Here is an 11,919-nt window from a genome sequence, read left to right on the forward strand (position 1 = left end):
CCATCCCTAGCCATAAATAAAGATATGGCTGCTACCAGAGTTAAAGGGGACCAGTCGCCCAAAAAAATAATTCCAAATCCTATTTTATCATGTTAGTCAAGCAATATGAGCTTTAATTACACTGTAAAAAATATTTGAATCTTGTTTCCTTCCGTCTGGGACTTAATAATTATAGCAAGTAGGCAGGAGCCATTTTGTGGAAACTGTTATTAAGACAAGTCTTGCATCATCTCAGAATCTTGTTTGTGCTCCAGAATGGGGGACCTGATGTCCATCCCCATGCCCTGGTTACATTATTATAAGTAAAGAGAATGGGGGAATGTAGGGAGAGCAGTGACATCTACTAAGTGCTAAATGGAAAGTGAAAGTAATTGCCTGCCCCACCTTTATGCCTAAAATATAGAGGAGGTGCAGGCAATATTTGATTGATAGCTGAGATATTTAAATGCATTTAAAACAGCTATGAATGTTTAAATAAAAAAAAAATTATTTGGGTTTCATGTTTAATTTGAAAAGGATATTTATTATACAGCTTTTTTTGTCTTGGTGACATTTTTTTTTCAAATAGTTTTTTCAAATTTTTTCAAATTATTTTTCAAATTGTTCTTCAAGCGTTGTTTAACCCAAACACCTGGCCTGTTTGTAGATAAGAACTTGGAGACTCAGCCTAACATCCCCGAGGCCCTATATTTAGCTGTCTGCCGATTCTACACTTGTTTTTAAGAGACACGTGTCTATGGAAGCTGTCAGCTATCTCTGCCCGCTGTAGGTCACGCTCAGTGTTTTCTCATGTACCTGATGTATTCTTTGTTCACATGCCTTAAAGATGTATAATTAAATAAAAGATTAAAACCATATTGTTATCTCTTCAGTCATTCGCATGTCAAACAAGACCATTCTCCCCATATACAGAACAATGGGGATAACAAGAAAGTTTTAATTATTTGATATAGTATTTTTATAGTAGACCAAAGCAACAATGTATCTTGCACTCTCTTTGGCAAGAGCAGGTCTACACCAGGCGCCAATGTTTGGGTGAGGCTTGCAATACCCAATAATGACAACAGTAGATATGGGGTCAGGTCATTTGTCCTGCGTGAGTCCAGTTGGGCAGACCTGTGCCTGACGCAGACCCGCTGACCAGGAAAACAACCTGCACCCCACACCCAATATGTTCCCCTACCTAAACCCACTACCTGGCCCGCACAAAGTTTATCTTCTGACCTGGAGCCAGAGTAATGGGACATGGCATGACTGGGGTCTGGAAATGACACCACACTGGAGGCTAATGAGAGGGGTAATTGGACAACTTGACTGCTAACTAGTCCCGTTCCTTATTTGAGATCCAAATAAAACACTTATGTTTTAGCACAATTGCAACAGTGTGGGCCATCCTACTTCTTTACTATATGGAACAAGGGAACCAAGTCAAGCAGCAAGGTTTCTGGATAGAGCACCACCAACATACAGCCATAGTCTTTTGAACTATTGTATGTCAAAAAAATCCAACCCACATCCAACCTTAACCCCCCCACTACTGATCCGTACCCGACCCGAACCTGTCCTACAGTTCTATTTATAGGTCTGTGTCTGATCCGCCCATCTCTGATGTCATAAAAGGGGGCGGGGCAGGTGCACATCTATAAATTGACACAGCCTGACCAGGACGGTTGCTCAACCCGCCTGTGACCCACAGAAGGTGTTCAGGAGTCAGCACGAACCTGTGGGTCCCATGGGTGTCAGACACCACTACTGGGCACCCAGACAGGTCACCCGGAGACTACATGCACAATCTGACATTTCTGCCCAAAACTTGACCACTTTGTGGGTATTCCGCAGGTACCTGACCTGATGCAGGACTCTACATGAAAGAAAATAAATTCTTTCTACAAACACAATCAAATATTTATTACAATACACATTCACCTACTTATCTCCAAAAGGCACAAGAACACATTGTACCAAAAAAAGCGTACAGAAATAGACAACATGCCTAATAAAGCTATGTACACTGTATACAATGAATCTATAGTGACAAATATCAAGCCTCATTAGGATCTGCATTAGCACCGGAATGATGGAAAATAAACCAGTAACATACCGTTAAAAACAAGAAGATAAACGGTAAAGCTCTACATTGGGTATTAGGAATTTTAAAAAAAAATGCATGACAATATATTTTATTTATTGTATTTGACCATCGCTGCAGCCTGCTTGGAAAAGGTATCAAGTACCTAACAAAAATGTTTTACTTTTCTGGTTATTTCAGGCCAACAAGATGTTCCCAGTTATAGCTAATGGCCTGACATCAGTATCCAGCTGTTTAATGACCCCTGTAGTCTTTGCTGCTTAGGGTAAAGGGTACCAATACTCATCCATCAAATTATTCAAGGCAACCTGTGACCTTATGAAATAATTCCAAAGCAATTTAGTTACACCTAGTTGTCTTTATTCTTTTGTAATCTAGTTGTCATCAAAATTGAGCACCAAAAATAGAGGACCTGACCCATGTGCCCGTGTACAGTACATGTGCCATGGGAGGAGTGTATGGGAGGTGCAAAATTCAAGTGATTGTTGTGCCAGTGTCAGAAGAAGGGAAAGGCAATACTGTATATGATTAACAGCTTTAACTAATTTGAACTGGACACAGTCTGAAGAAGATAAAGTGAGAAAAGGTAAATTTAATGATGTCGCTCTGCTTAGAACTGACCAGAGAAAAGACCCATGACTCTTGTCTGCTCACTACCTTCAGTTTGTGAGCAAAGAAACATCACAAAATGTTCCTTTTCCCACAAACATCATTTTTATATCGACTGTGCCCAGTCAGTCAAAATAAACATTATTTCAAATTCATTATATCAGCAGTTTAAAAACTGAAAACATCTTAAAACTAAGAAAAAAAGAATTGTTGTAAATGGAAAAAGTATCCAGAAGAGCGTTCTGAGCCATTTTACTTTGTTTTGAGGGTACACATTTAATTTAAGTTGCAATCTAACTAAAAGGAAATTAATTTTTTTATGCCAAAATCCTAGAAATCTTTATTATAATTTTAATATGTTTTGTAATGAGAAAAAGTAGTCTAGATACCAAAAATAATTTAGCAACAGGAAAGTGTTTCCAGTGAATACAAGTTTTGAGGCCCCAGAGCAGCTCCCATCATTCTCTACCAATGGCTGAAGGGCTGTAAGTTTGACAACCAAATGCCGTTGTTGGTCATATCACTGGAAAAGTAACAAAAGCATTTACTTAAATTTTATCTAAGACAAAAAACTAGGGATGCATCGAATCCACTATTTTGGATTCGGCCGAAGCCCCGAATCATTTGCGAGAGATTCGGCCGAATACCGAACCGAATCCGAACCCTAATTTGCATATGCAAATTAGGAGTGGGAAGGGTAAAACATTTTTTACTTCCTTGTTTTGTGACAAAAAGTCACACGGTTTCCATCCCGCCCTAATTTGCATATGCAAATTAGGATTCGGTTCTGCCGGGCAGAAGGATTCGGCCGAATCCTGCTGAAAAAGGCCGAATCCCGAACCGAATCCTAGATTCGGTGCATCCCTACAAAAAACTCACAAAGACAAAATAGCAGAAAATTGGGGGGGATGCAAAAATGCAGCCCATTGGGGTTTTAAGGTAGGATGCACTGAATCCACAATTTTGGATTCGGCTGAACCCCCTAATCCTTCGTGAAAGATTCGGCCGAATACCGAACCGAATCTGAAACCTAATTTGCATATGCAATTTAGGGATGGGAAGGGAAAAAGTCATGCAATTTCCCTCCCGGCCCTAATTTGCATATGTAAATTAGGATTCGGATTCGGGTCGGCCAGGCAGAAGGATTCGGCCGAATCTGAATCCTACTGAACAAGGCCGAATCCTGGCCGAATGCCGAAATGAATTCGGTGCATCCCTATTTTAAGGTAATGACTACCATTCACAAGGGAAACACTTTCCTTTGAGGGAGATGTTATTTCCAGTATTTTTTTCCCTTGAAAGTACCATAATATGCTGTATGTGCTATACTATATATATACTGCATATATAAATTGACAAGATCTCTATACTAGTGGATCACCACTCTGTTTGGCCACCCTCAACTTGTTCCTCATTGGGTTTATCTGTGTGCCACTGTATGGGCCAGTGAGATCTATGATGTAGAAGTCTATATACCCAGACTAATGCATTCTTCATCTAATGGAGGTTTCGTGCCAGCCTATTTCATATCTGATAAAAAAAACGATCAGATATCACTTAAGAAAGACCAGGGTTGGCCTGGACTGGCAGCCAAGGGCGGAACTAGGGGTATAAAAGAAGAGGCATGTGGCTATGGTGCAACATTGGCAGGGCGCTGGCATGTACCTCTTAGTCTTGCTTTCCCCTAGTTTTGGCTGTGGGAAAGTCTGTGCCTCGGCAGACTTGTCAGGAGTTATGCATATGAGATAAATGATTGGGCAGGTGCTTGGTGGCTTGCCATGATCACCCTGAACCTCAGGCCCAGCACTGGCGGCAAGACACTGGAAAAAAATCTGGTGGGCCCCGTAGCTCCTGCTGACCAAAGTCGGCTTCTTCAGTTGGTGCTCGGACTTGGCCGGCAGGACACCAGGACAAAAACCAGACTGCAGCCTGCTCCCTCTGACAAAGGTCCCCTCCACCAGGAACTGCAGGCGCTGGCATTCTCCTGAGCGGTGTTGAGCAAGGGGAGTGGCATAGGGTGTGGAGGAACTGGAGCTAGTGGCCCCAAGCAGCGTCCCCGGGACACCCCAGTCCTACATTTTGAAAGATAATCATTTATGAGCATTCAATGGGCTCTTCATATAGTCAAGAAGGTCTGAACTGGTACCATTGGCCAATGTGAAATAATGTTAACACATTTACCCTCTCCTATAGGAGCATCATTAAAAACAAATTAACTATTCAACAGGGTGTATACAGGTGTCACATTCTATACAGATAAGGGACCTGTTATCCAGAATGCTCGGGACCTGGGGTTGTTCTAGATAACGTATCATTTGGACCTTCATACCTTAAGTCTACTAGAAAATCATGTAAACATGAAATAAACCCAATAGGCTGGTTTTGATTCCAATAACTTAATTACTTATATCTTAGTTGGGATCAAGGACAAGCTACTGTTTTATTATTATAAAGAATAATCATTTTTTCAAATTTTGATTATTTGGATTAAAAGGAGTCTATGGGAGTCGTACTTTCCGTAATTCGGAGCTTTCTGGATAAAAGGTTTACGGATAATGGATACCTGTAGTAACATTCATAAAGATTTTCAGTTGCGTTGCACACTGGTGTGGTCAGTGTTTGTAGTCCCTGTATGTCAGACTATTACTGATAGTAATAATAATACTCATTATCACTATGGGTCGTGCTACAGTAAATGCAATAAACCAGGGGATTAACAGTTTTCATAGTAACAATAATAAAATCCCTATAAATCCTAAGAATTACGCCTAAAGCTGAGCTCCATATGAGCCTTTTGTCTTAAGTCATTCAACACAACGTCGTTCCGGAAACGTTTCAGAATAAAATTACCTGGAAAAAGTTTTTGTTTTCATAAAATTACTCAACAATATTGGGATTTTTTTGTTTCGTAAAAAGGAAAAAACGAAAACCGTCATTCGCCGCGCGTTTCACTCCAGTGCGGAATCTTGAAGGACCAAAGAATTCCATTGTCGTGTTCCATTCCTGTTATCGCCGCATTGGGTCGTTTGAAAGAGAGAAGGCTTGAATTACTTGTTTTGAATGCAGTATTTCCAAAAGCATGCTGCAACAAAGGGAGACAGATTCAAGAAATTAGTCACTACAGGTATGGGATCCGTTATCCAGAAAGCTCCGAATTACGGGAATGCCATCTCCCATAGACTCCATTATAATAAAATATAAAAACCATTTAACTTTTCTCTGGAATACAGTAGCTGGTACTAAAATATAATTAATCCCTATTGGAAGCAAAACCAGCCTATTGGGTTTATTTAATAATTACACGATTTTTAAGTAGATTTTTAGGTATGGAGATCCAAACTATGGAAAGATCCCTAATGCGGAATTCACCAGTTCCCGAGCATTCTGGAGTACAGGTTCCATTCCTGTTTTAGCACTGATGCCACCAGTTCACATCAAGGATGCTTATGGCAGTGCAATAATCTCATTCGTTAAACTGTAGTGATGGGCGAATTTCTCCCGTTTCTCTTTGCTGAAAAATTTGCGAATTTCCCGCGAAATTCCCGAAATGCGAATTTTGACGTCGACGTCCAAATATTTTTTATGCCGGTGACAATTTCTGACGCTGGCGATAATTCTGACGCCCATTAAAGTCAATGGGCACCTAGAATTGTCGCCGGCGGTGAAATGCGGAAATTCGCAGTGAATTCACGCCTGGCGAATAAATTGCCCATCACTATTAAACTGTCTTAGAAAGGTTCTTTTTTTTTCTTTTGCTTCTCTTAAAGAAAAATCATTATTTTCCTATTTATTTATAAATAATGTCAATTCTTTTAATTAATTACATTTACATTTAACCAGTGAAATGAATATTTTTTTTTAAAAAGTATTACATTTTATTTATTAAATCTGTGATTTTTGATCTATTTCAATTATGCAAATTAATTCAATTATTAATGTTTCATTCATAAAAGGATTCATTATTGTAATAATTATTTTTTATTAACCTAATGTATTTATTACATCAATCATTTTTTAATTATTTGTTTTAATGATTTGTTCACTTAATTTTAGTTGATTTCATTAATGTATTACAGGTATGGGATCCATTATCCGGAAACCCATTATCCAGAAAGCTCTGAATTACGGGATGACTTCCATAGACTCCATTTTATCCAAATAATTCAGATTTTTACAAAATGATTTACTTTTTCTCTGTAATAATAAAACAGTAGCTTGTACTTGATCCCAACTAAGATATAATGAATCCTTATTGGGAACCAGCCTATTGATTTGAATAAGAGACTGGAATATGAATAGGAAAGACATGAATAGAAGGACCAGTAATACAAAGTAGCAATAACAATAAATTTGTAACCTTACATAGCATTTGTTTTTTTAGGTGGGGTCAGTGACCCCCATTTGAAAGCTGAAAAGAGTCAGAAAAATGAGGCAAATAATTTAAAAACTATAAAAATATAATATATAATGAAGACCAATTCAAAAGTTTCTTAGCATTGGCCATTCTATAACTTAAGAATAGTTGACTTAGAAGACCCCTTTAATTTTAGAATAAACAAGCTAAAATCTTAAGGCCGACATTACAAGCATCATTTGGATACACGTATACAGTAGTCCTGGATTTATAAGATTAAGTTTTAATTTAAACTGAATTTCATGGTTGTTTCCATAACACATATATTTCCAGTGACATCTGTATTTAATCCCACCTCTTCCTATGTTTTTAAATAGGAGTCATAGACGCAAAGATAAGGTTTTTTTTTTTTTATCAAAGTCCGAATTTATCTCAATATTTTCTGCTACAAACTTCGATCAAATCCGCTCGGGTTTTTTACACTTATTTGCTTTGCGGGAAAAGGTCAGATTTTCACGATTTTTTCTGATTTTCAAGATTTTTTCTGATTTTTCACCTGAAAACTCAGATGGATATTGCATGAAACCCAGTGCACATCAAAAAATCATTCGGACGTCTCCCATTGACTTATATACAACCTCGACAGGTCCGAGATGCCGCATTTTCAGATTCTGACTTTTTCATCCTCAGGGTTTAATAAATTCCGAAAAAATTGTGATTTTTTAAAAGTCAGATTTTATAAAATAAATCACGAATTTATCGTGATTTTTGCATTCAGAGTTTAGTAAATAACCCCATAGTCTTCCAAATCGAGTATCTCGACAGTTTTCGTACCATGACAATCTGTCGTTTAGTTGATTGTACAGGTTAGAATTTCTCCACATATATATTGCCTATATGATGATATTAATGGGTGATTGTCACTTCTATTTGGCGACATCATTTTCATATGATTGCTGTCACGGCCAGAACATCGTCTGATTTGGTATTTTACTACTTTATTTAATAAGAAGATTGTGACGTACGATCATTCATTGGATACATGGCTAAAATCTGCATATCTGTGGCCAGCTTTAGGCTCTGTTCTCTGACTTTTTGTTACAAAACAAGGAAATAAAAAATGTTTTTCCCTTCCCACCCCAATTACTAGTGGTAATGATGATTCCCATAGGACAGATGAAGGTCCATTCGGAGGTATGAAAATACAGCTGGTAAACACTCGCTGTTGCCCTAAAGTGCCGTCAGCCCAGTGACTTTGCAGAAGGAGGACCAGAACCAGTAATGCAAAATTTCTCAGTTTCCCCCAATCAATTCTTTTTAGTCACTGATAACGTCTGTGTCATGAACTGACCTCGTTTTTTTGATTTCCTGGGTAGGGACTGGGAAGCCTTCCTAAAATGTTTCCCTCGGACAGGATTCAGCTCCGTCAGGTCTTCAGTCTGGTCAACTGACTCTTCTAGATGAAAGGTGGGATTGGAGTGCTCCTCTCGTAGTTCTTCCTGCACAGAAGCCATAATGGAAGAAAACCAAGAGAATGAAATGGCATTCAAAAACATCACAAGGAGGAAGCTTATTTATAGGAAATATAAAAAAAATAGAAATGTTCTCGGGTCTACGTTTCTACATAGGACCTTTTACAGGTATAATTAATGTAATGCTTATGTAGGATAATTCCTCTGGCATGGTGGGCTTATATTTTGGCAAGTCACCAGGAAAATGGGTTTAGGCAGCAGAGGCATGTGCCTAGGTGGCAACTGGGGAGGATGGCCAATAGGGCCCTAGGCACATGTCTCTTCTTAAACTCTGGCCCTGTGGGTATTACACATATGGAAGCAGCACTGTACAATATGGAATGGGAGAGAGAGCTGGGGGGAGGGTTAGAGTGGTCTGGTGGCAAGTGAGCTGCAGGCTATAATGGGATGGATTTGGTAGCAAGCCAGAGGGGCAATTGAGTAGGTTTCCTTGCCAGTACCTCTTGAGTGGGCTCCACCTCCCATTAGCACTTAGATATTTGGGGGCTAAAACATTTCCCTGTTCTTCATTCTTTATCCAGTCTGCCCTTCTCTTTATGGAAATCAGTAGAGCTGCCACTGACATTCTAGGTAAACTGAAACAGTGCTGTGCCTCAGTGGCCTAAAGTATGGGAGAATCATTCATATGTGAACACAGAGCTTTGCTTCTCTGCATAATTCCACATATATATATATATATATATATATATATATATATATATATATATATATATATATATATGAGCAATGCCATTCATCTTAACTCTCTGTAAAAGAGCGCCCCTAGGGATCATATATGGATGTCTACAGATAACACTCTAATACATACAACAGAACACAAATGAATTTATCTTACCATTCTGTTCTTCTTTCCAAATAATTTGGGGTTCGCTAAAAAATAAAACAAGTAGAGAGAATCTGAATTAAAGTGGGATCTCTGATAGTTGTCTACGTAGCTGTCTATGAAGAGGTAACTTTAATATTTATCTGCTGTGAATGTTTCTGTTACATAGTGATTGTTTTGCAGCAGGCTCCACTGATATCTGATAAAGGTTCACCAAGGGCATGCTAAAGGGCCACTATACCCTCAAATCATGATTAGACAAATCCATAGGGAAATCACCAATTCCTCTCATTTAATCTGAGAAATATGGAAATCATGTAATGTCCTGGAAGGGGGTCTTGCAAACCATCCCTTCCTTTCACCTCTGCAACCCCTATAGAACCTTCGGCGATGGACATTTAAGCCTGAGTAGGTGCCTATGGCTAAACCTCTATTTAGCTCTGGAATGAAGAGTCCAGTTTCTACTCTAGATATTAATTTAAGGGTCTCTATATAGATGTAACTCAATGGTGTCCTGGGGCTCATTCTGCAAGTAGGTATTTTATACCATTTTAATAAATTTTCTGTGCAACAAGGGCAAAGAATATAGTAAGTAGTAAAATTATATTTTCTGCCAAAAAAGGGTATAATGCTCTCATTAAAGTCACCCCAAGACAAATAGATATATAAAGAATACAATCCCAGCCTCCAATGTAAAGGTCTAAAAGTACTGGAGAAATTATGAATTCTTACAAAACGTTGAAGATGACTCTAGCTTCTGCTAGAGTGGGCCACTTTCTTCTAATCATTTAGCCTGTTTCATGGGCATTCCCTATTTATTTATGGGGAAACAATGCTTAATAATGGAATATAGTAGACATAAAATACTAGGAGAATAAAGAGGTTGAGTGAGGAGAGGAGGAGTAGAACTTGAGCCCACTGTGTAAGATTTTCTGGTGGGCTCCTGGCATCTTAGTCTGACACTGAGCTTCTGACCCAGAGCAATTGTAGGGGAAGTTAAGGGGAAGTTCACTTTTAAATAAATATAAAGTAAGCTATGTATGCACCTATTTTTAGCAACTTTTTTCAATGGTCTCCATTTCTTTTATTACCGGTACCTTTTTTTTGCCTCATTCTGGTTTTCGACTGGAAATGCTATTTGGTTATCAGGGTCACTGACCCTGGGAATATCAGAAATAATCTAATGATTTACTGTGATTTTATCATTATTCTCATTTGCTATTTCTTATCTTTCTATTCAGGCCCTTTATCATTCATTTTCTATTCCGACCTCCCAACTGCTGTTTGGTCGTTGGAGTAATTAGGCAATTAAGCTGTTAAAATTCCAAGCCTGACAGCGGCAGAACAAAAATAAATAGTAAAATAAAATGAAAAAATATGCCAGAAGAATGCCACTGTCTATATCATAGTAATATTTTATGTTAAGGCAAACTACACCTTTAAATTTCCAGCCAGTCAGAGAATCCAGTTTAATTTACGTCACTATAAAGGCAACAAAAGCTAAAAACTACAGTACAGGTATGGGACCTGTTATCCAGAATGCTCGGAACCTGGGGTTTTCCGGATAATGGCTCTTTCCATAATTTGGATCTTCTTATCATAAGTCTACTAGAAAATCATATAAACATTAAATAAACCCAATAGGCTGCTATTGCTTCCAATAAGGATTAATTATATCTTCGTTTGGAACAAGTGCAAGCTACTGTTTTATTATTACAGAGAAAAAGTTAATTATTTTTAGAAATTTGGATTATTTAGATAAAATGGAGTCTATGGGAGATGGTTTTTCCGTAATTCAGAGCTTTCTGGATATCAGGTTTCCAGATAACGTATCCCATACCTGTACATGGTTTAGAGACAAATTATATTTTATATTATTAATTTTCTTGCAAATCAAATTTGCAAATTATAGACAATTACATGAAGAAGAAAATGGCACAAACCCCTTGTAGCTTATTTCAGCCTTTCCGGACGGGCCAATGCATTTGATAAACTGTATGCACATCTGACCTACTGACCCAGGCTGTGTACAAACAAAAAGGAGGCCGAAAAATGACTTTTTTTTATTGCGAGAGCTTTTCATTGGATGGGTCTTTTTTTCCCCTTGAATTTATGCCATTTATTCACATTGCATTTTTATCAGTTGCTCAGTCTGGTTCCCTCATTTAGGGGCCTTAATGTACATAGTTTCACATTCTTCCCATTTATAAAATGAGTATCCAGGCAATAAGGCTGCCTAAATAACCTGTAATACAGCTCACAATCGCCTCCGCTGACAATGCCAGGCACACAATACTCTATACAAAGGGCGCTGGGAGGTGTCACATGGATTTACCATGCATTTGGCATTACTGAACCTCTATTGGTTTATCTGCTCTTCCCAATATTTCATAAACATGTGTTATTGGTTCATTTCTGTATGTTTCATTCCAAGGTTTCACCAATATTCACGTCAACTCATGTTAACTGGTAGTTATGGGGCCCATAAGGCCAATCCCAGAGTGACCAATCA

General features: G+C 38.3%; 1 long non-coding RNA gene across 1 annotated transcript; it reads right to left on the reverse strand.

The window, feature by feature from the left end:
- Positions 1-5,197: 5,197 nt before the first annotated feature.
- LOC121400333 lies at positions 5,198-10,969 on the reverse strand. Its single transcript, XR_005965676.1, has 3 exons — positions 9,420-10,969; positions 8,404-8,551; positions 5,198-5,780 (listed from the first exon to the last, which is right to left on the reverse strand). It is a non-coding gene; the product is annotated as an uncharacterized LOC121400333 (long non-coding RNA).
- Between the last annotated feature and the right edge of the window lie 950 nt (positions 10,970-11,919).

This window comes from Xenopus laevis, chromosome 2S (genome assembly GCF_017654675.1).
Source record: "Xenopus laevis strain J_2021 chromosome 2S, Xenopus_laevis_v10.1, whole genome shotgun sequence".
In the NCBI taxonomy this organism is placed as follows: Eukaryota; Metazoa; Chordata; class Amphibia; order Anura; family Pipidae; genus Xenopus; species Xenopus laevis.